This window comes from Dromiciops gliroides, chromosome 3 (genome assembly GCF_019393635.1).
Source record: "Dromiciops gliroides isolate mDroGli1 chromosome 3, mDroGli1.pri, whole genome shotgun sequence".
Classification (NCBI taxonomy): domain Eukaryota; kingdom Metazoa; phylum Chordata; class Mammalia; order Microbiotheria; family Microbiotheriidae; genus Dromiciops; species Dromiciops gliroides.
In genome coordinates, this window is record NC_057863.1 from 310793389 (window position 1) to 310813547 (window position 20159).

Sequence of the window (20159 nt, forward strand, 5' to 3'; positions counted from 1 at the left end):
TTCCAGTAAAACATTTGACAAAACTCTTCATGCCTTGGTTGTTGACAGAAGTATGTGAGAAGTCATAATACAGTTAAATGGAATTGAAAGAGGTTGAATGTTTTGAGCAAAAGAGTATTCATTAATGGGTCCATGCCCACTTGGAGAGAGTGATCCAGAGGTTTCTCCTTGGGTCTCTTCTGTTCATGGTTTTTTATCAGTGCCTTGGATAAAAGCAATAAATCAATGTTTGTCAAATTTGCAATATGATAAAAAGGAGAAAAATATTTGTAAGTATAATTTTCTTGAGAATTTCTTGAGAATTGAGAATTGCCATTTTTGTATCCCCATTGCTTAGCACAGTACCTGACACATAAAATGTACTTAATAAATATTTATTGATTGAGTGACAGACTAGATTATACTCAAAATCCAAAACAATCTCAACAGCACAGAAAAATGGATTAAGTCTAGGAGTAGGGAACTGATCTCTGATCCTAATGCATTGAGCAGAGCTGCAAACATGCAACCTATGGAATACACAACAATCCTTAAGTGCATCCAGAATCACATAAAAATGTAATTAGAAAATATTTGATAATGTAAATAGTAAAACAATAGGACATAGACAGTGTTAACATGTGATTTTCTAAGTAAACATGTGGCCCCAGGTATCCTCATGCAAAATGTTTTGGCCCCATATCTATGTCAGCTTAACACCAAATGTATGGAGAACACCTGGGTGAGAAAACATGTTCCATAAGAGCAAACAACTTAAAGTCTTTTTAAAAAAATAATGAACATTTTTCTTTATAGTTTCGAGTTCCAGTTTCTATCCCTCCTTTGTTCCCTCTCTTGCTCTCTCCCTGAGGCAGTAAACAACAAGATATGGATTACATATGTACAATTAATAAAAATAACCATATTATTCATTTTGCTTATGAAAATTTGAATAGAAAGAAAAAAATGAAAGCAAGTGAAAAATAGCTTGCTTGAGTCTGTGTTCCATCAATATCAGTTCTTTCTTTGGAGGTGTATAGAATGTTTCATCAATAGTCCTTTGGGATTGTCTTGGATCATTGTATTGAAGAGAATAGTTATCATTTGTAGTTCTTTTTCAAACAATATTGCTGTCTCTGTGCCCAATGTTCTCTTAGTTCTGCTCCCTTCACTATACATCAGTTCATACAAGTATTTTCAGACTTTTATGAAATAATCCTGCTTGTCATTTTTTATAGCACAATACTAGTCCATTACCATCATATACTACAGCTTCTATAGCCATTCCCCAATTGATTGACATTCCTTTGATTTCCAATTCTTAGTTACTACAAAAGGAGCTGCTATAGATACTTTTGTACAAGGAGGTCTTTTCACTTTTGGGGGTATCTTTGGGATATAAACCTAGCAGTGGTATTGCTGGATCAAAGGGTATGCAGTTTTATAGCCCTTTGGGCATAGTTTCAAATTGTTTTTCCAGACTGGTTGGATCATTTCACAACTCTACCAACAGTAAATTAGTCCCAGCTTTCCCATGTCCCCTCCACTATCCAACATTTTCAGTTTTTGTTATTCTGAAAGGTGGGAGGTAATACCTCAGAGTTGGGTTAATTTGCACTTCTCTGATCAACAGTGATCTAGAGCATTTTTACATATGATTATAGATAGCTTTGGTTTCTGTCTGAAAACTGCCTGTTCATATCATTTGACCATTTATCAATAGAGGAATGACTTATATTTTTATAAATTTGACTCAGTTTTCTATATAATTGAGATATTAGGCCTTTATCAGACATATTTTTTTCAAAAATTATTTCCCAGACTTTATCAGAGATATTTGTTTCAAAAATTCTTTCCCAATTTTCTGCTTCCCTTGTAATCTTGGTTACATTAGTTTTGTTCATGCAAAAACGTAATAATTTTATATAATCAAAATTATCTATTTTACATTTTGTTCTATATCTTCTTGGTCCTAAATTTTTCCTCTGACTAAAAATCCACAGACAAACATTTTCATGCTATCTTAATTTGCTTATGGTATCATCCTTTCTGTGTAAATCATGTACTCATTTTGATCTTATTTTAGTATATGGTGTGAAATTTTGGTCTATACCTAATTTCTGCCATACTGTTTTCCAGTTTTCCCAGCAGTTTTTGTCAAAAAATGAGTTTTTGTTCTGAAAGCTTGAATCTTTGGTTTTATCATATTCTAGAATACTATAGTAATTTAGTATGGTATAATTTATACCTATTCTGTTCCACTGATTCACCTCTCAGTTCTTAGCCAGTACCAGATTGTTTTGATATTTACCACTTTATAATACAGTTTGAGAACTGGTACTGCAAAACAACGTTCTTTTTTAAGGTTAAGGTCTCCCACTAGGATAGTTTTATTATCCATTTCCTCCTGTAACTCATTCAACTACTCCTTCAAAAATTTATATGCACCATTTGGTGCATTTACGTTCAGTATTGACATGACTTCATTATCTATAGTACCTTTCAGCAAGATATAGTTTCCTTCTTTATCTCTTTCAATTAGATCAAATTTTGCTTTTGCTTTGTCTGAGATCATGACTACTACCCCTGTTTTCTTTGCTTCAGCTGAAGTATAATAGATTCTGTTCCAGCCCCTTACATTTACCCTGGGTGTATCTCTCTGCTTCAAATGTATTTCTTGTAAACAACATATTGGAGGATTTTCTTTTTTAATCTATTCTGCTATCTGCTTCCATTTAATGGGTGTTCACCTTATTCACATTTATTGTTATGATGACTGTTTATTTCTCTCCATGCTATTTTTCATTTGTTTATCCCCCCTCTCTTACCCCATCCTCACAAGTGTTTAACTTATGATCACCATCTTTCCTAGTATTCCCTCCATTGTACTAGTCCCCCCTTACCCTTCTATTTTTCCCATCCCTTTTTAAACTTCTTTATAGGGTAAGATATATTTCTTTATCAAATTGAGTGTGTTTGTGAATCCCTCCTTGAGCCAACTTTGATGAGAGTAAGGTATATTCTTTGCTCATTCCCCCTCTCATCTTTCCCTCCATTATGTTCTTTCATGCCTCTGTGTGTGTGTGTGTAAAATACTTACCCCATTCAATATCCCTACTCCTGTTTGCATGCAGTTTCTTTCTTACACTTATTTTATCTGTCTACATATACTCCTTCTAATTATTCTTATAATAAAGTTGTTAAGACTTACACATATTATCATATCATATATACATATAAACAGTTTAAACTTATTGAATTTCTTACATTTTTTCTTTCTTGTTTCTTTTTTTACCTTTTTATGTATCTCTTGAGTCTTTTATTTGGAGGTCAATTTCTTTAATCATCTCTTGCTTTTTAAGCAGAAATGCTTGAAAGTACTCTATTTCATTAAATGTCAATTTCCCCCCCTGAAAGAATATATTCAATTTTGCTGGATAGGTGATTCTTGAATGTAAACCTAACTTCTTTGCTTTCTGGTATATTATATTTAAAGCCCTGTAATTCTTTAATGTGGAAACTGCCAAATCTTGTGTAGTTCTGACTGTAGCTCCACAGTATTTGAATTGTTTCTTTTTGACTGGTTGCAATACTTTTTCCTTGATCTGTGAGCTTTGAAATTTGGCTATGATGTACTGGGGAGTTTTCATTTTGGGATCTCTTTCAAGTGGTGATCCATGGATTCTTTCCATTTCCTTTTGCCCTCTGCTTCTATTATATTATGACAGTTTGATAATTTCTAGGTGATATTGTTCAGGTCTTTTTTTTTATCATGACTTTGATGTAGTCCATTAATTCTTTTTCTAGGTCAGTCTTTTTTTACAATGAGAAATTTCAAATTTTCTTCTATTTTAAGTTTTTTAGTTTCTCTTTATTGTATCTTCATCAATCACATAGTCATTAGTTTCCATTTGCTCAATACTAATTTTTAAAGAATTATTTTCTTCAGTGACATTTTGTCCTTTTTCCATTTGGCTAAATCTGTTTTTTGGGGAGTTATTTTCCTCAGTACATTTTTGTATTTCTTTTTCATGGTTCTCTTGCATTACTTTTATTTCTTTCCCCTATTTTTCTTATACTTCTCTATTTGTGTGTGTGTGTGTGTGTGTGGGGGGGATAATGAGGGGGTTAAGTGACTTGCCCAGGGTCACACAGCTAGTATCAAGTGTCTGAAGCTGGATTTGAACTCAGGTCCTCCTGAATCTAGGGCTTGTGCTTTGTCCACTGTGCCACCTACCTGCCCCTAATGTGCTTTTAAAAGTCCTTTATAAACTCTTCTAGGAGGGCCTGAGACCAATTTACATTTTTCTTTGAATCTTCACCTGTAGCCATTTTGTTACTATTTTCCTCTATGTTAATGCCTTGATTTTCCCTATAACCATAGTCACTGTCAATAGACAAGATTTGGGGATTTTTTTGCTCATTTTTGTACATTGATGTTTTTATGAGAGAGTTGGGCTCTATTCCTGCACTATCCCAAGTTTTTGTGCTGTGACTCTGGGTCATACTGGTATCTTTCCCTGGTCTTCAGGGCCTAACTGCTTCCTTTCTCTATAGAGTAAGGTTCCCTTCTGATTGATATTGGAGGTTAGTCCTCCATTTTGCCCTCTTCTGGGTGTGGGCTGGACTTCTCCAGGGGTGGTGTCCTGATGTTGGGTTGTGAAATTTAACATTCTTTCTGGTGGAGTGATCTCGTTGTTGGTCTGCACAGGGGTGGTGCCCTGCTGCTCAGTTGATATGTTAGCAGGCCCTGGTAGAGTAATTTTATTGTCAATCTGTCTATGTGTGGAGGTTCTGCTGCTAGGTTGGCACAGTAACCACAGCCTTCTGCTAGCAGGCCCTGGAAAGGTAATTTTTTTGCAGATCTGCTGGAAGGTTGAAACCCCTTGCTGCTGGTTTACCATGAAAATAGTCTCTGTGCTTTGAGGTCCTAGGGGTGGGAACTTGCTGTTGATCAGTCTTGGGTGGGGTTTCACTGCTGGTCCAAAGTTGGGTCAAGGCCTCCTTGGTGGTCTGTGCTGCCCAGACTACTCACTTGCCTAGGGAGCTGCTGGTTTGCAGGTGGTCAGAGCCTCACTGGTGATTTTCCCTAGGCTTAGAGCCCTCATTCAGGCTCCCTGCAATAAAGCCAGAAACTTCTTCTGCTGATACTCCTGGACCTCACTTCCCTCACACCTAAGCAAGCCAGACCTTTTCTGCTGCTTCCCTGCTCTTGGAATGATTCAGAAGCAGTTTTCTATTGGTTTGGAGGGGAAATTTGGAAGAACTCCAAGGGTTGGTTCCTCCCTCTGCCATCTTGGCCAATTTAAAGTCTTAACAGTGTTGTCTATAGCATTTTGAGGTAAAATGACTTGCCTAGCATCACCCAGTCAGTTTATGTCAAAGGCAGTACTTGAACACAGATATTTCTTTCTCACAGAGTGGTACTCTCTCTGAAGCACTATGGTACCCTTCACGAGATACATATCAAATGTAAAATCAATAACTAAATTTATACACTATAGCTCAGAAAGTCAAGTCTACTTTTTCATTATAAGAGAAGTACAAATAGAGAATGGTAGTTGCGAGAAAGATCCAGATGTCTGAGTAGACAATACACTCAAGATATCAGCAGTGTAGGATTGGAGACAAAAAAAAGTAAATATTCTCTTCTATGGCTTTAATGATCATTGCATACAGAATGAAGGAGACAATAGTTCTACTCTGCTCTGTCCTGATCAGATCACAGTTGAAATACAGTGTTCAGGTGCCACATTTTAGGAGGAATTGACAGTAGTGTATTGGTGTCAGCTCATATAAGCTAGCAAGAGCCAATTATTAGATTTTCAATGTAAGCATTGAGATCTCAGTGCTACAAATCAGAGCTTACTTTATTGTTTTGTTTATTGTCTAGAAATAAGAAAGAAATGGAGAAAATATTAATAATTGAGACTAAACCTAAAAATGTGCCTTGCATTTTCAGAGAGTCAGTTGCTAAACACTTACCAGCACATCCCTATATTTTGTAAACATTGTAGAATTCATCCAGAAGAAAAGAAATGAAAGTGAGAAGATTGGAAATTATGGAAAGTGAAGATAAATCAAGAGGATTGAGAATATTTAACCTGAAGATGAGAAGACTTAGAAATTATATAGTAGCAGTCTTTAATACTTGAAGATATCAAAGATAATTTAAATTTGCTTGGCTTTTACTCAGTGGTTGGAACTAGGAACAACAGATGGCATTAACAGAGAGACAGATGTAGGCTAAATATGCAGAAAAAAACAACTAATGATTAGCAAATCCAAAAAGTGAGAATGACTGACTCTGGAATTGGCAGATTCTTTTGGAGATAATCTCTTTGCTGGTAGCAAAAAGAAGGGACCTAAGAGGTTACCTAGTTTGGTCTAGATCACAGAGTAAGTTAATTGCCAAAGATGGGATTACATTTCAATTCTTCTTGCTCTGAGACTTGTATTCACCAAGCCATCTCTTGATCTTTTGTTTTTGTTTTGTTTTTGTTTTGTTTTTTCTGCAGGGCAATGGGGGTTAAGTGACTTGCCCAGGGTCACACAGCTAGTAAGTGTTAAGTGTCTGAGGCTGGATTTGAACTCAGGTACTCCTGAATCCAGGGCCGGTGCTTTATCCACTGTGCCACTTAGCCGCCCCCATCTCTTGATCTTAATTCAATGGCCCAAATAGATTCACACCCTAGGAAGAAAATTTCTCATCTCTCTCTAGCACTGACTGTATTGTCCGAAGGAGCTGACATAACAATTGTATTGCTCTTTATACTTTTCATTCTGAGAAAACTCCAGGTCCTATTAAGGCAGGGTGGGTCAATTTCTCTAGGGCCCAATCACTCCAATTATGCTTATTGAAGTTCAGAAGTTCTAAGAGAATGCATCCTCCAAGATAATGATCCCACTAGTTCATAGTACTTTATGAGGTCTGATGTGAAACAAACTGCCTGTAAGCTTCCTCAGTTCCTATTGCAACTCAAAGTATGCTGAATTTGGAGCCAAAAAATCTGTGTTCAAATACTGACTCTGTTGTTTATGTGTGGCTTTTGTCAAGTCACTTAAACTCTGGATTGCGGTGCCTCATCTGTAATTTGACTAGATATCTTCGAAGGTTGCTTCTAACAATTATTCAATGTTCCTCTTTTCAGTCTAGTGTAGTCAAATATAGGGGAGTGGAGAGCAATTAGGAATATAATCCTGTGGATAAAAATAACTCCAATTCCCTTTCCATTTTCCCCGCAGATGGGATTTTGTCACATATTGGATTGTGGGCTGGACAGACATGCATTTTTAAGAGGAACCACTTCTTAAGGTATTCCCTACATCATGTAATTTCCTTTTAACTTTTTGTAAGGAAGTGATAACATTTGCTTCCTTCCACTAACCGGAGCTTGTGATTAGATCCTAGTTTGTCTGGGTTCAGGTCTATTACTCTAGGTAGATCCTCTGTCCTTTCAGATCAGTACAGAGCCCTTGGCAGAGACTACAAATACTGGAGTGCTGACTAATTAATTAGCTCATTGAGACCTGAGACACCAGAAGCTGCCACTCCATTTACCTTTTTGCACTGCTCGCCAAAGGATGAACAGTCCTTGTAAGTGCAATATGTCATCAGAAATGTTGCAGCTAATGGTGTCCACCTCCAGCACTCTCTCTGCTAAATTACACTGTCATTCTACTATCATTCTCCTACATCGTGAGAGGATCCATTTATTAGAGCAGATCCTCATGTTGCACACACCAATTATTTTTACAAAGGATAAATTGGAAACAGCTTCTGTAATTATGCACTAGTCCACCGGTCAAGTCTATAACCAAAATCACTCATTCTTTTCTTACTTCTTTTACCTTACATCGATAATTCTCTGCCTGTTGACTGAGGACTTTTCCTTGCCTTTGTTTTTTTCCCTTTTAAATCCATTAGAAACTCCACATTTTCAGGCCAAATACCTTAAAATCATAGAAATTACTACAGGTTTCCAAACTTCACTCCAGATTTCTCAAATGACAATGATTGGAGGATAAAGCTACTGTCAGGGTAGTAAACATCATGTACAAATTATATTTCTAATTCATAAATTCACAGGCTAGTAAAAAGCTTGTATTGTCTCTCAAACACAACTACCAGGAAGAGTAGGTACTCCTGTCCTGATCACAATTCTTGTTTTATAGCATTGTATGTCTCTCTTAATAATCAGCCTAATTTCATTAAAGAGGGAATATTAATTTTATAGTATCCATGAAGTTTCTGTATGCAAGAAGGGCCAACTTTTAACTAAAACACTTTGGCTTACACTGTTTCATTGCCACCATCATTTCCTAAAATATTCAAAAGCTATTATTGAGGTAAAGGTAAGGGTCATCTATAAACTCTTCTTTCCTTTAGGTAATATACAGTATGGGTCATTTTAAAAGCAAAAGGAAAACAATTATCTTCTCCCAAGTTTAAGACAACTTGCAGAAGATAAACCTTTCACTTGCCCAAGTGTAAGATCACCATAGAATTCCAGAACTCCAGTAGCAGAGGCTAATTATAAGACCCCTCTTTAGAGACGGCCTTTTTTCCTTTTTTTCTCAATCCACCCAGACCCAATTAAGACCCTGCCTGCTATTCGCTGCCCCAGAGAAAAATCCCAATTGTGCACCTCTCACTTGATAAGTTAATCAAGGGACTCTGAAGTTGCAAGTGGCAGGTTGTCTCTAACCTTAACCATATCTTCAGAGCTGGGAGTGTTTCTGTACCCTACCAGGGCACTGACACAATTTACTTTGTTGATGGAACCATTGAAGAAGAAACTCCATTGGTCTCCTTATAAGGATTAAATAATGAACATGGGAAGAAATTGCTGTGGGATGTCACTTGTGGATAGAGAACTGAAACTGGGGTCAGAAGATCTGACTTCAAATATCACTTCTAAGTGTATCAAATACACTTAGCTGTGTAACCATTGGCAAGTCACAGTCTCTCTGAGTTTCAGTTTCTAAATCTGTAAAGTAAGCATACCTACATCACAAGGCTGTTATTAGATTCACATCTCTATCTATCACCTGTCTGTCTATCTATCTATCTATCTATCTATCTATCTATCTATCTATCTATCTATCTATCTATCTATCTATCTATCTATCTATATCTCTCTAGTATTTTGCAGACTTTACAGAACATAGATACACAACTATAGTAATATATCATTCCATCAAGCATTTAAGTGCTTGCTATGTGTTAGGTAGTATAATAAACACTGGTATTATAAAGGGAAATCAAATACTATTCTTGCTCTCAAGGAGCTTAAATTTTACTGAAAGTGACAATCTGCATATAAATAGGTACATACAAAAATATAGAGAGAGTAACTAAAAGATAACCTTAAAAGGAAAGGCATTCATTTCTGGGGAAAACAGGAAAGGAAGATAGTAACTTACTTGAGTCTTAAAAGAAGCCAGGTATTTGAAGAGATGGAGAAGAGGAAGAAATACATTCCAGGCTTAGGACAGCCAAGGGATAGAGATGGAAGGATACACACACACACACACACACACACACACACACACATATATATATCACATTTACATACACACACATATATATGTATACACTAATATACTATATACTTGTATTCATGTGCATATATAATATATTTATTTAAATATATATACAATGTATACGTATATGTAAGTATGTATGCATATATGTATGCATGTATGTATGAATGCATGCATATATAAATGTTTAGTGAAGCTAAGTGGTGCAGTTCATAGTCAGGAAGACTCATCATCATAAATTCAAATCTGGCCTCAGACACTTAATAGCTGTGTGACCCTGGGTAAGTCACTTTAACCTATTTGCTTCAGGTTCCTCATCTGTAAAACGAGCTGGACAAGGACATGGCCCTGTATCTTTGTCAACAAAATCCCAGATGGTGTAACAAAGATTCAGTCACAACTGAAACAATCGAATAACATATGTATGTATGTATGTATTTATATGTATACACACATGCACATACACACATAAAACTATGTAGTATATTAGCATATATACATATATACACATATATTTATATAAGTATATATACACACATATATTATATACACACATAAAACTGTAGTATATTAGTATATATATACATTTATTAATTAATTTGTTCATTAATTTGTTCATTCTTTTATTTATTCATCCATTCATTGTTCATGTATTTATTTGTTTGTTTGTTTATTGCAGTTTTTAGATATATTTGTAGGCATTGATTTCATCAAGGTGGAGAATTATTGGTATGAATACAATTGCACTTCCACTGAAGAAAATCAGTCCATTCTCTGTAAATTACAGTTTTAGAAATTTGCCTGAGGTGGGCAGAGAGAAACTAAAAGATTAGTTACTGGAGTCCTTAATCATTAAGCTGGCATGCATCAGAGAATGCTTCATTATAAAAGATTACTTTTACCTAAGTATCAGTGATGATGATGGTAATGAGGATGATGAGATTAATGAAAGGGTCAGAGGCATAATATCCATAACTAAAAAAAATACCTTGAAAATATTTTATCCTATGGAGGTTATCATTATCATCAGCAAAATTATCTAAGCACTTTCAATTTTGGTTATGCATTTTCCCGATTGTAGTCACCTTAAAATATTTGCAGGCAACTTTTCATCAATTATATTTTATATTCCATTAAAAAGAATGTATTGTAACCATGTTGTTCGTTTAAGATATTATATTGTGATAACATTTTAAAGAAGTTTTTTTATAATTAATCACTAGACATAACTTTTTATAGTCATAATTATGATTTTTTAAAAATTTATCTTAGACCTCAATGAGTACCAACATGTCAAGACAGGGCCTTCCCTCCAAATCCTTCAATTCATAATAATCTAAGACCATTATCTCATATATAGAATTAGCAAAGCTATGTTGGGAATGGGGGGGGGGGCAGTTCCATGAAAAACATTTGGGTCATTACTAGGGTACCATAAAATAAAATATCATGGAGTACCTCAGGGTCACTCATTCTGTTTAATATATTTATCCACTCTAAGGACCAAAGAAAACTTGAACTCATAGGAACTAAAACTCTGTAACAATGTTATATTATAAAATAAATTGTAATTTGGCCCTGATTGCACCTATATATCCTTCCATGTCATACAGAATCCAGTTTTAATTAATATTTTTCCCCATGGAATTTTTTTTTTTTTTTTGCGGGGCAATGGGGGTTAAGTGACTTGCTCAGGGTCACACAGCTAGTAAGTGTCAAGTGTCTGAGGCCGGATTTGAACTCAGGTACTCCTGAATCCAGGGCCGGTGCTTTATCGACTGCGCCACCGAGCCACCTACCCCATGGAATTTTTAATCTGTTGTAGCAACAGACACCTACATACACAAACAAATCTATACATATAACACATTTCAAATATATATGTGGGGATGTTTACTACAGGAGAGATACCTTTGTTTAGCTTCTGAAACTGACTGAAGGTCCCTACACCTTTCAGGCAAGGATCCTTTTGTTTCAATAAAGTAGGAACTGAGAGGCAGATTATTTTTCACAGTAGGCTTGCATCCTTCACAGGCCAGAGGCTTCTTGTCCTATATAAAGGCAGCTTAAGAAAGCTGCTTTTCATTTATGCACACATGTTCAAATTAAAACTTCATCTATCTTTCTAATACATATGCTCTTATAATAGCTTTCTTCCCCTTCTATCACCCAGAAAGGCATATTCAATGCCCACCACTTATTCCCCTCTTCAAACATTCTTTATCATCATATGGTTGTTCCCTCTCAATATGCCCTTTTATCTCAAAAATGCCCTTCCCCCAACATACAGATTCCTTCTGGATGCCCACAGTTGTATTCGGGGTTGATTCTTTTAACTGATTGGACTCATTAGCAACTTTGTGTTGGATGAGAGTGATTTTTTTTTCTAAAGTCATATCCTTGCACCTAGGGGCAAAGTCTGAGTTCTTCCATTTTGTTCATAGAAGACAGTCACATAGAGTGATGAAAGTCTTAATTTAGAAACACAGCACTCTTTTGCTATGAGTTCTACTCTGCTACTTCACTTTTTAAAATATCACCTTTCAAAACTGCAGGAAATTGAACTCATGTCAACAATGTGATGGAAATGAGGCACCACTAAGTATAAGCTAAGTATAAACCCAACCTTAGGGAATCTAGAAAGAACACCCTTACCCCTCCACACATGTATACATTTTATATAATAATAAATATATACATGTGCATATTTATTCATATATCATATGTTATAGAAGACATAACAATATTAATAGTATAATATAATGGAGAGGCTAGGTTGCACACTGGATAGGGGCCAGACCTGAAGTCAAGAAAATTCAACATTGTGAGTCCAAATTTTGACTTAAACACTTAATAGCTGCATGACCCTGGGCAAATCACTTAATTCTATTTGCACCAGTTTCCTCATCTGTAAAATGAGCTTCAGAGGGAAATGGCTAATAATTCTTTGCCAAGAAAACACCAAATGTAGTCATAAGTGTCAGAAATAACTGAAAAAATGACTTAACATTATGACATCAAACATACACACATCTTCTTTTGGTCTTCAAAATTCTTTAAGAACAGTTTCAAAATTGCAAAACATTTGGGAGTGAGTTTAGGTATTGTCTTAAGAGAAACTAAATCAAGTGTTTAAAAATGTGTTTCTGTCTCTAGTAACTCAAATGAAAATTATAAAGTTCTAGAATTATTCCAAAAGAAAAAAAAAAGATACAGTGTAATAATGCAAAGCTCTTCTTGCTGATTTGTAGTCCTTACAGCCACTTCTATGTCCTTGAAGTCTGTGACACTTCTGATTGTCATTTAATTAGCTGTCCTCTCTCCCTCCCTCCCTCAACTTGTAGTTGTAAATATATTTTCATGCTTCCCCAAACCCATTTGTTCTCTGATAGTAAACTACCTGTTAATAAGTTCTACACATGTGCAGCAGCTGGATAAAGAGAAGAGCAAGTTTATCTACCTACAGGTATAATTAAAAGTGGATTTGAAAATGTTTATTTCATATGGGGCAATCGACAGAATCACAATTCTTCTGGCTCTCCATTATTTATTACTTCCTGATCGTACAGTGGAAGCCATGGCATTTATTACTGCTCAGAGCATGATTTATATCAAGAGTTGATGAACTAGTGTATGCAGAATGCCAAATTTTGAGTTTCCAATTTATTGGATTACACAATAAAACACTTAATTGGAACTGATCCGGGCTGCTTGGGGAAAATAGGAATTTCCCTGGAAACAAAGGGGAACCCCCATTGCCACTTTAGGTACCTGAAATTTTGGAGCTGATTTATAAACTTACTCCAAAGGGTAATAATCCTTGTGCACTTTGTTTTTGCTTTGGTTTTGTTTTGTTGTTGTTTGTTGGTTTTCTTATACAAATGCCTCCATTCTGCTTGCTGCTTCTGTTAGACACTGAATTTTCAAATACCTTAAGAAGTGAATTTTTCTACAGACTTTTCTTCCTATTCATAAATTTTCATATCTTTGGGGAATAAACCAAAGACAATATTTATTCCTTTTAAGAATTTTCCCCCAAAAGAACACAAATCTCAGCCATTCAGTGTAAATTAAAACATTCTTCTATTTCCTAAAAAAAATTGGTATGTAAAAAGAGTCATTTTTGTGTACATGCTAACATTTTCCTTTTTGGGGGGGGGCAGTGTACCAGAGGCAGCTATCCTGTCACTGAGCTTTGATTCCATAAGATTTTGACTCACATGGGTACAGATGATTTTCTCCTTTGCTTAGCTACATATTTTAGTTTCACTGTTCATAGATTTAGGGCTGGCAGGAAGATTTTGGTTATCTAATCTAATGATCTCATTTCTTAGGTGAGGAAGCTAATACCCAGAGATCTCGATGGGTGGCTTATCCTTTGTCAAATGGGTAAGAATTGGAATATATAGGATATAATCCTAGGCCCTTGGGATCCCAATTCTAGCATTCTTTCTAATAGGCCATGCCCCCTTCCCTCTCAAGGTATAAAATTGAAGCTATGCATTATTTCCCTTTCTTTGTGATTCATGTCTTCATATTTCCCCAAATCCTCCCTAGATCCTAAATTGTTGAGACCTCCCTCTAAATAAAATGTGGCCCATGGAACCCTCGGGGTGACTGAGATCCTTTCAGTGAATCTACAAAATAAAAGATATTTTCATAATGATGCTAAGATATTATTGGCCTATTAAAATACTTTTCCATTTTCCAAATACATGTATATGTAAGACAAGAATATTTTCATATAATTTGACCAATATGTATACCAAAATATTGAAAGCAAAATAAGATAAAAGAAAAATATATCTGTCTACTAATAAGCCAGATATTAAAGAGATTTGCAAAACTATGTAAAAACAAAATTCTACTCTTTTTTCATTGTCTCTTTTGGTTTTGGATACCATAGTAATTTTTTAAAATACAAATTTATTGGGTTTAGTGTAATTTTAAATTAATAAATATTTTAATTACCTGCTTTAATTTCTATCATGGTAAATGTCAGTGAATGCAATACAAATAAAATGAGAGTAGTCAATAATAAGTTTTAAGGGTGCAAAGAGGTCTAGGAAACCATTTCTTTAGGCATTTGAATATTTCCCTTCCTCATTTCAGCTTCATAGCATCCCTAGCATAGCTTCATAGCATCCTTCAGGGCTCATCTTTTGAATGTCACCTTTTCTCATCCAGTTCCAACTACTTGTGCCACCCCAACTCCCCCCCCCCCCCCCGCACACACATACAGACATTGGCCTTACATCTATTTTGTATGCATCTATATATGTACATGTTGCCCTTACTCACTAGATAGTACAGTCCTCAAGGGCATTTCACTTTTCTCTTTGCACACTTATGCTGTAGCACAGTTCTTGATATTTAACGGAAAATTAATGACTCCTTGTTAATTGATTGCTGAATACCAACATACTACTCAGATTGCACATCTGTTATCATCACCTTCTCTTAATGACTGGCCTACTCCTTTTCAAAACATCTAGGTACTGAGTTATATCCTTTACATCACTTCTTACTCATATCATTATTGGTGGAGTGCTGCAGCCTACTAAACACCAACAATTTAGCAGCTAATATGTTAAACCATGAAGTGGAAATGAAATGGCACTTAAGAAAATGAAGGTAGGAAAAAGCAGCTGGATTAGCTCAAATATATCAGCTCAAATGAGCCATCTTTACTGAAAGTGACACAATTTTGAAAGAATTGTGGGATCAACTTTTTTTTTGTCTTTCTGGCACGGCAATGAGGGTTAGGTGACACAGTCACACAGTTAGTAAGTGTCAAGTGTCTGAGGCCAGATTTGAACTCAGGTCCTCCTGAATCCAGGGCTGGTGCTTATGGGATCAACTTTTAATTTACTGAAAATGGGGAAGTCATAAATGGTACTATTAAAAATAAAGGAAACCAAAAAGACACAAGTGACTACCAACCTCTATCTTACTTTCTCATCACTATAAAATCTGTGTGACAGTGATCTACATAATTATCAAGGGTATCCTTGATGAAAATGTGAAAACAGAGGAGGCAGTGTTTAAGAAAGTATCTTCTACATTAGTCTGCATCTTCCCAGTAACACAATTGACCAAAGTATAAAAAAATCCAATACAATTGAGCCCAAAACCCCATTGATGTAGTACTCTCTCCTGAAAAAGTAAGGCATAAAATAGCAGGACATTTGCTTGCTCCAGTGTTTACCACTGTTATGGAGGATATGTAGTGGGAAGTTGAAATGGAAAAAGGATGTCTTATAAATGATGAAATCCTCTACTAGTTTCCACTGGTGATGACATAGTGTTGATATATTGTGCTCTAAAATACTATAGAATGTACTAAATTATATCCAAGGTCTAAATCTAATATATTAAAAAAAGTCTTTCCCTTAAATAATTCTATCTCAAAACTCATAAGAATGATTTTTAAAAAACTATTTACATTTTAAAATAAAGATCACTACAAGAACTTCCCATGCCATTTGTTTTTCTGGTCCCAGAAAATAAGAGACTTAATATTACATAAACTTAACACTTTTATTTTAATTTATCACCCAGTTCCTCACATATACTATTCAATTGGAGATAATTTCCTTAGAACAAAATTAGTAAACACCATCATTAACCATAAAAACAATGTTTTCCAGATGGACTGCTAAGGTCTATTTAGGGACTGTGGAATATGGACAATGATAAAATTATTTTACTTCAGGCGCCAATTCAAAAAATACCAGTTTTAGACCACTATTCTAAGTAACATTTGTGAACTAATGACTTGAATGAAAATCGAGTTAGGGGTAACATATTACCTTTGCACCATCAGTCCCTGTCATGCAAGAATACACCTCTTTTCATTTCCCTCTTTAATGTGTACATTGGTCATTAATATCAGCCTAACAGTTTTTCTCATTAATCATCTCTATGGTCTTTTGCCCTGCTGCAGTTGGAGATAAAGAGGAAGAAATGAGAATCAAGCACCTGTTCTCTATTTTCCCTACTGATCAATGAGTATGTTTTGGCCATCAAGGTAAAGGGAATAGTAAGTGTAAGGAGTTAAGGAAGAATAACAATCTCAGAATTCATATTTTACTTCAAAGAAGTAGACAAAAGGCTTTGCCTCTTCCCAAATGACATTAAGACAAAACTTGAATACATAGGGCTCAAAGTAATGGTACCTGTCTTATACTAATAACCACAGATGTAGGAATGATGAAGTGTGTGAGCAGGCAAAAGGCATTGATTTTAGGGAATAAGTAATCCCTTGACCCCCCTAAGGCTGTCAAACCACAGTGGCAAAAGGAGACAAAATCACATATGTAATAAGCAGTTCACAAGGAAAAGACCCATTTCTTTTTACAAGTTTACACTAAGGAGACAAATTAAGCTTAGAAGGTCATTTATCTGGCCCATATGGCACCCCAAGTACCAATCACATTCTAACACTATAAAGAACAGAATATCCATCTTCAAATAAATCAACTGTTCTCTTCTTCAGAAATAATAATTGTCTATGACCTTACCAAGTTTGATAGATGATTCCCATAATTCCTTTATGTAACATGAAATTAATGGATGCTAAAAGTTCTTATAATTGTCCAATGTAGGATTGTCCTTAAAGGTCAGAAGGGTTTTGGGTGGGGATGAGAGATGTGGTTAGAATAGGAAGTCTTTAAAATAAAGCCCATTTCTCCCTTTCTCTTCAGGATTATTATTATGTCATCAAAACAGCCCAAGATAGCGGATAAATAGTATATACAGCAAAAGTTGGTATGAGCTTTGGAGTTGTATTATAAAAAGGGATATGAAAATGATATTGTCAGAGGTCTTATTAATATTCATATGGGGGTAAATGTTTCCAGAAATGTGTCCAGGCAATGATTGACCAACCTTTTGTTTAAATAAAGATTTATAAAATAGGGAAAATAATTGTTAGAGAAAAGCAAAAGAGGGCACTAAAGAGAAAAAAAAATGGTTCAAATGAGGGAAATCAACAGAAAGCCAGGTGAAAACTGATAGAAAAGGAAATGAAAACAAGATGAATAAAAAATCAGCATGGCTATGGGGAAAAGAAAAGGATAAAGAGGAATTAATCAAGAATAGAAGAACAGAAACAAAGGATGCATCGTTTCTCTAGCTCCACAAACCCAATTTTTTGCAAAGTAGTACAACATTTCTGTAAGTAATCTTGCAACACAACAGTTTTGGTCTTAAAAATGTTGGTGGTATCCATAGATATTTGTCTTGAAAAATGGAATAATCCTAGGATAGGAGGAGATGGCAAAAAGGGACAAAATAGAAGAAAATAAAGCACATTTCATAATCTAAAACTATCACAATAAAATGCAACATAATTTCATATTTAATATTTTATAGAAGAAAGTATCACTTGCATAAAAATTTTTCCCATGAAATTCTATTCAAATTCTACAGAATGCCAGGGAACTTATTTTATTCACTCACAAAACTCTAATTTAGGTGCTTATCACTTCTTGTCTGGACTTTTGTAGCAGTGTCTTGTAATTGGTTTCCCCACCTTTAGTTTCTCCCTATTCATCTTCCATCCAGCCCCCAAAGGTATTTCTCTAAAGTATAGGTCATCCGGATTCTATCAATTCCAGTGGCTCCCTCTTACCTCTATGTTCCAATACAACCACCTATGTTTGGCATTTAAAGTCCTTTGAAACTTGGCCCCATTCAAAGTTTCCAGAAAGAAATTACACAGATCAATTATTGACTCCCTTAAGCTCCTGGATAACAAAACCTCACTACTCTGCTCTCTCCCTCCTATTCTCTATCTTTTGGTATCTCTGGCTTCCTTTAAGACTCAGCAAAAGTCCCACTTCCTCCAAAAGTCCCTAAGATGCTTAAAGTTTTTCACTCACTGAAGGGTAAATGCTATATATTCCATATCTATCTTGTATGTCCCAATTCATTTATATGTTGTCACCACAATGGAATATGAGTTCCCTGAGGGCAAAGATTTAAAAAAAAATTTCCTATGCCTTCTGCCTAGCACATAGTTAGTGTTTGATAAATATTTTTTGATTGATTCACTGATTTGCTAGAGAAAATTGGTCTAGAGATTATCATTAGTATGTGATATAGTGTGACAACACAGTCTCTCCAAATGAAGCTCTTTAGCTGTCTTTGGATAGCTTCATTATTTGCTGCTGTCAGTATCAAATTGATCAACAATTTTTCTTTCAAAGATTACATCCCTGTGGCCCACAGTTTCCCCGCTCCCTAGTCCTGCTGTATCTTTCACCCACAGTATCTACAGAACATTTAGTCAATTGATGCAAAGTCCAATAGCTATCTATGGAAATATTTGGAAATCTAATGGATATAGACTCCATGTCAGAAAACAATAACTATATAGAAATTTTAGTTTCTAACATATTGTTATTGTTTTAGGCCAGGTTTTTGAAGATGAAAGATGACATTATGGGGTGATGTCTTTACTGGCCCATGAATTGAATTTAAGTGAGGCAAAGTTGCACAAAGCATTCAGCCTCACTTTCTCTTCCAGAGTCATCCAAGTCCAGAGGCAAGACAAAAGTCAAAATAACTGGTGATGTCCCAGGATTCAATGCATTATTAGTGTCTTTTTATGTCTGATTAAGCTCTAAGCACTCCACAGCTCCTGCTTCAGCAACTGTCATGACCATTGAAATAAAATGTCCTCATCTGCCCATTCCACCAAGAGAAATCTTCACATCCCTGGAATAGGAGTATCCCGCCTCCACGTGTGTATACACACACACACACACACACACACACACACACACACACACACACACACACACCACTGCCCAACTCACTAATGGGTTTGAGGCTTTTTGGTTACCTTCAAACTGGTTTTATGCATCTGCTAAGATGGTTTTCTGAGGCGTGGCTGCTATGAATGTTAGAACTTCTTGGAGCTACAGATGAGAATTTAATGCCAGGCAGACACCAGAGGTGGATGAGAAGCCCTAAAAAGGGCTCCTCAAGCCTTCATACCAGAGGTGCTAGTCTTCACTGAGAACTCCATTTATCCCTGTTTGCATCAGATAAACATAGCAATAATCCATTTATACCTGTACTTTTAACCTTATTTTTTCTCCAGTCAAAACCTAACAGTGACTCTAGTCACTGGAGAAGGAAGGGTTTTTGTTTGTTTTTCTTTTCCTTTTTGTTTTTGTTATGTTTTTCCCCACCAGGACTTACGTTTTATTACTTGTTTCAAGATCAAAACTGATTTTTTTTCACAGCAACACATGTCCAATGCTCACCAGGAAATCCTTTGAATTTCCTTGAATTTGGGTCTCTCTTCCTCATGCACAGCCTTCAACAAATGACCAACAATACTCTTTTGTCATGCCTTACTCTATTCCTTTCTGACAACATGTTCTATGATATCTCCTAGTTTCTTCAGATCTTCCATGCATAGGATGAAGGGATGGTCATTGGAATTGAAAGTGAATTTCTTACTCCATCCAAACCATTGTCTAATAAAATCTCTCTCTCTCTCTCTCTCTCTCTCTCTCTCTCTCTCTCTCTCTCTCTCTCTCTCATATATATATATATATATATATATATATATATATATATATATAACTAGCTATGAAGTTAGAAGGTAAACTAATCTC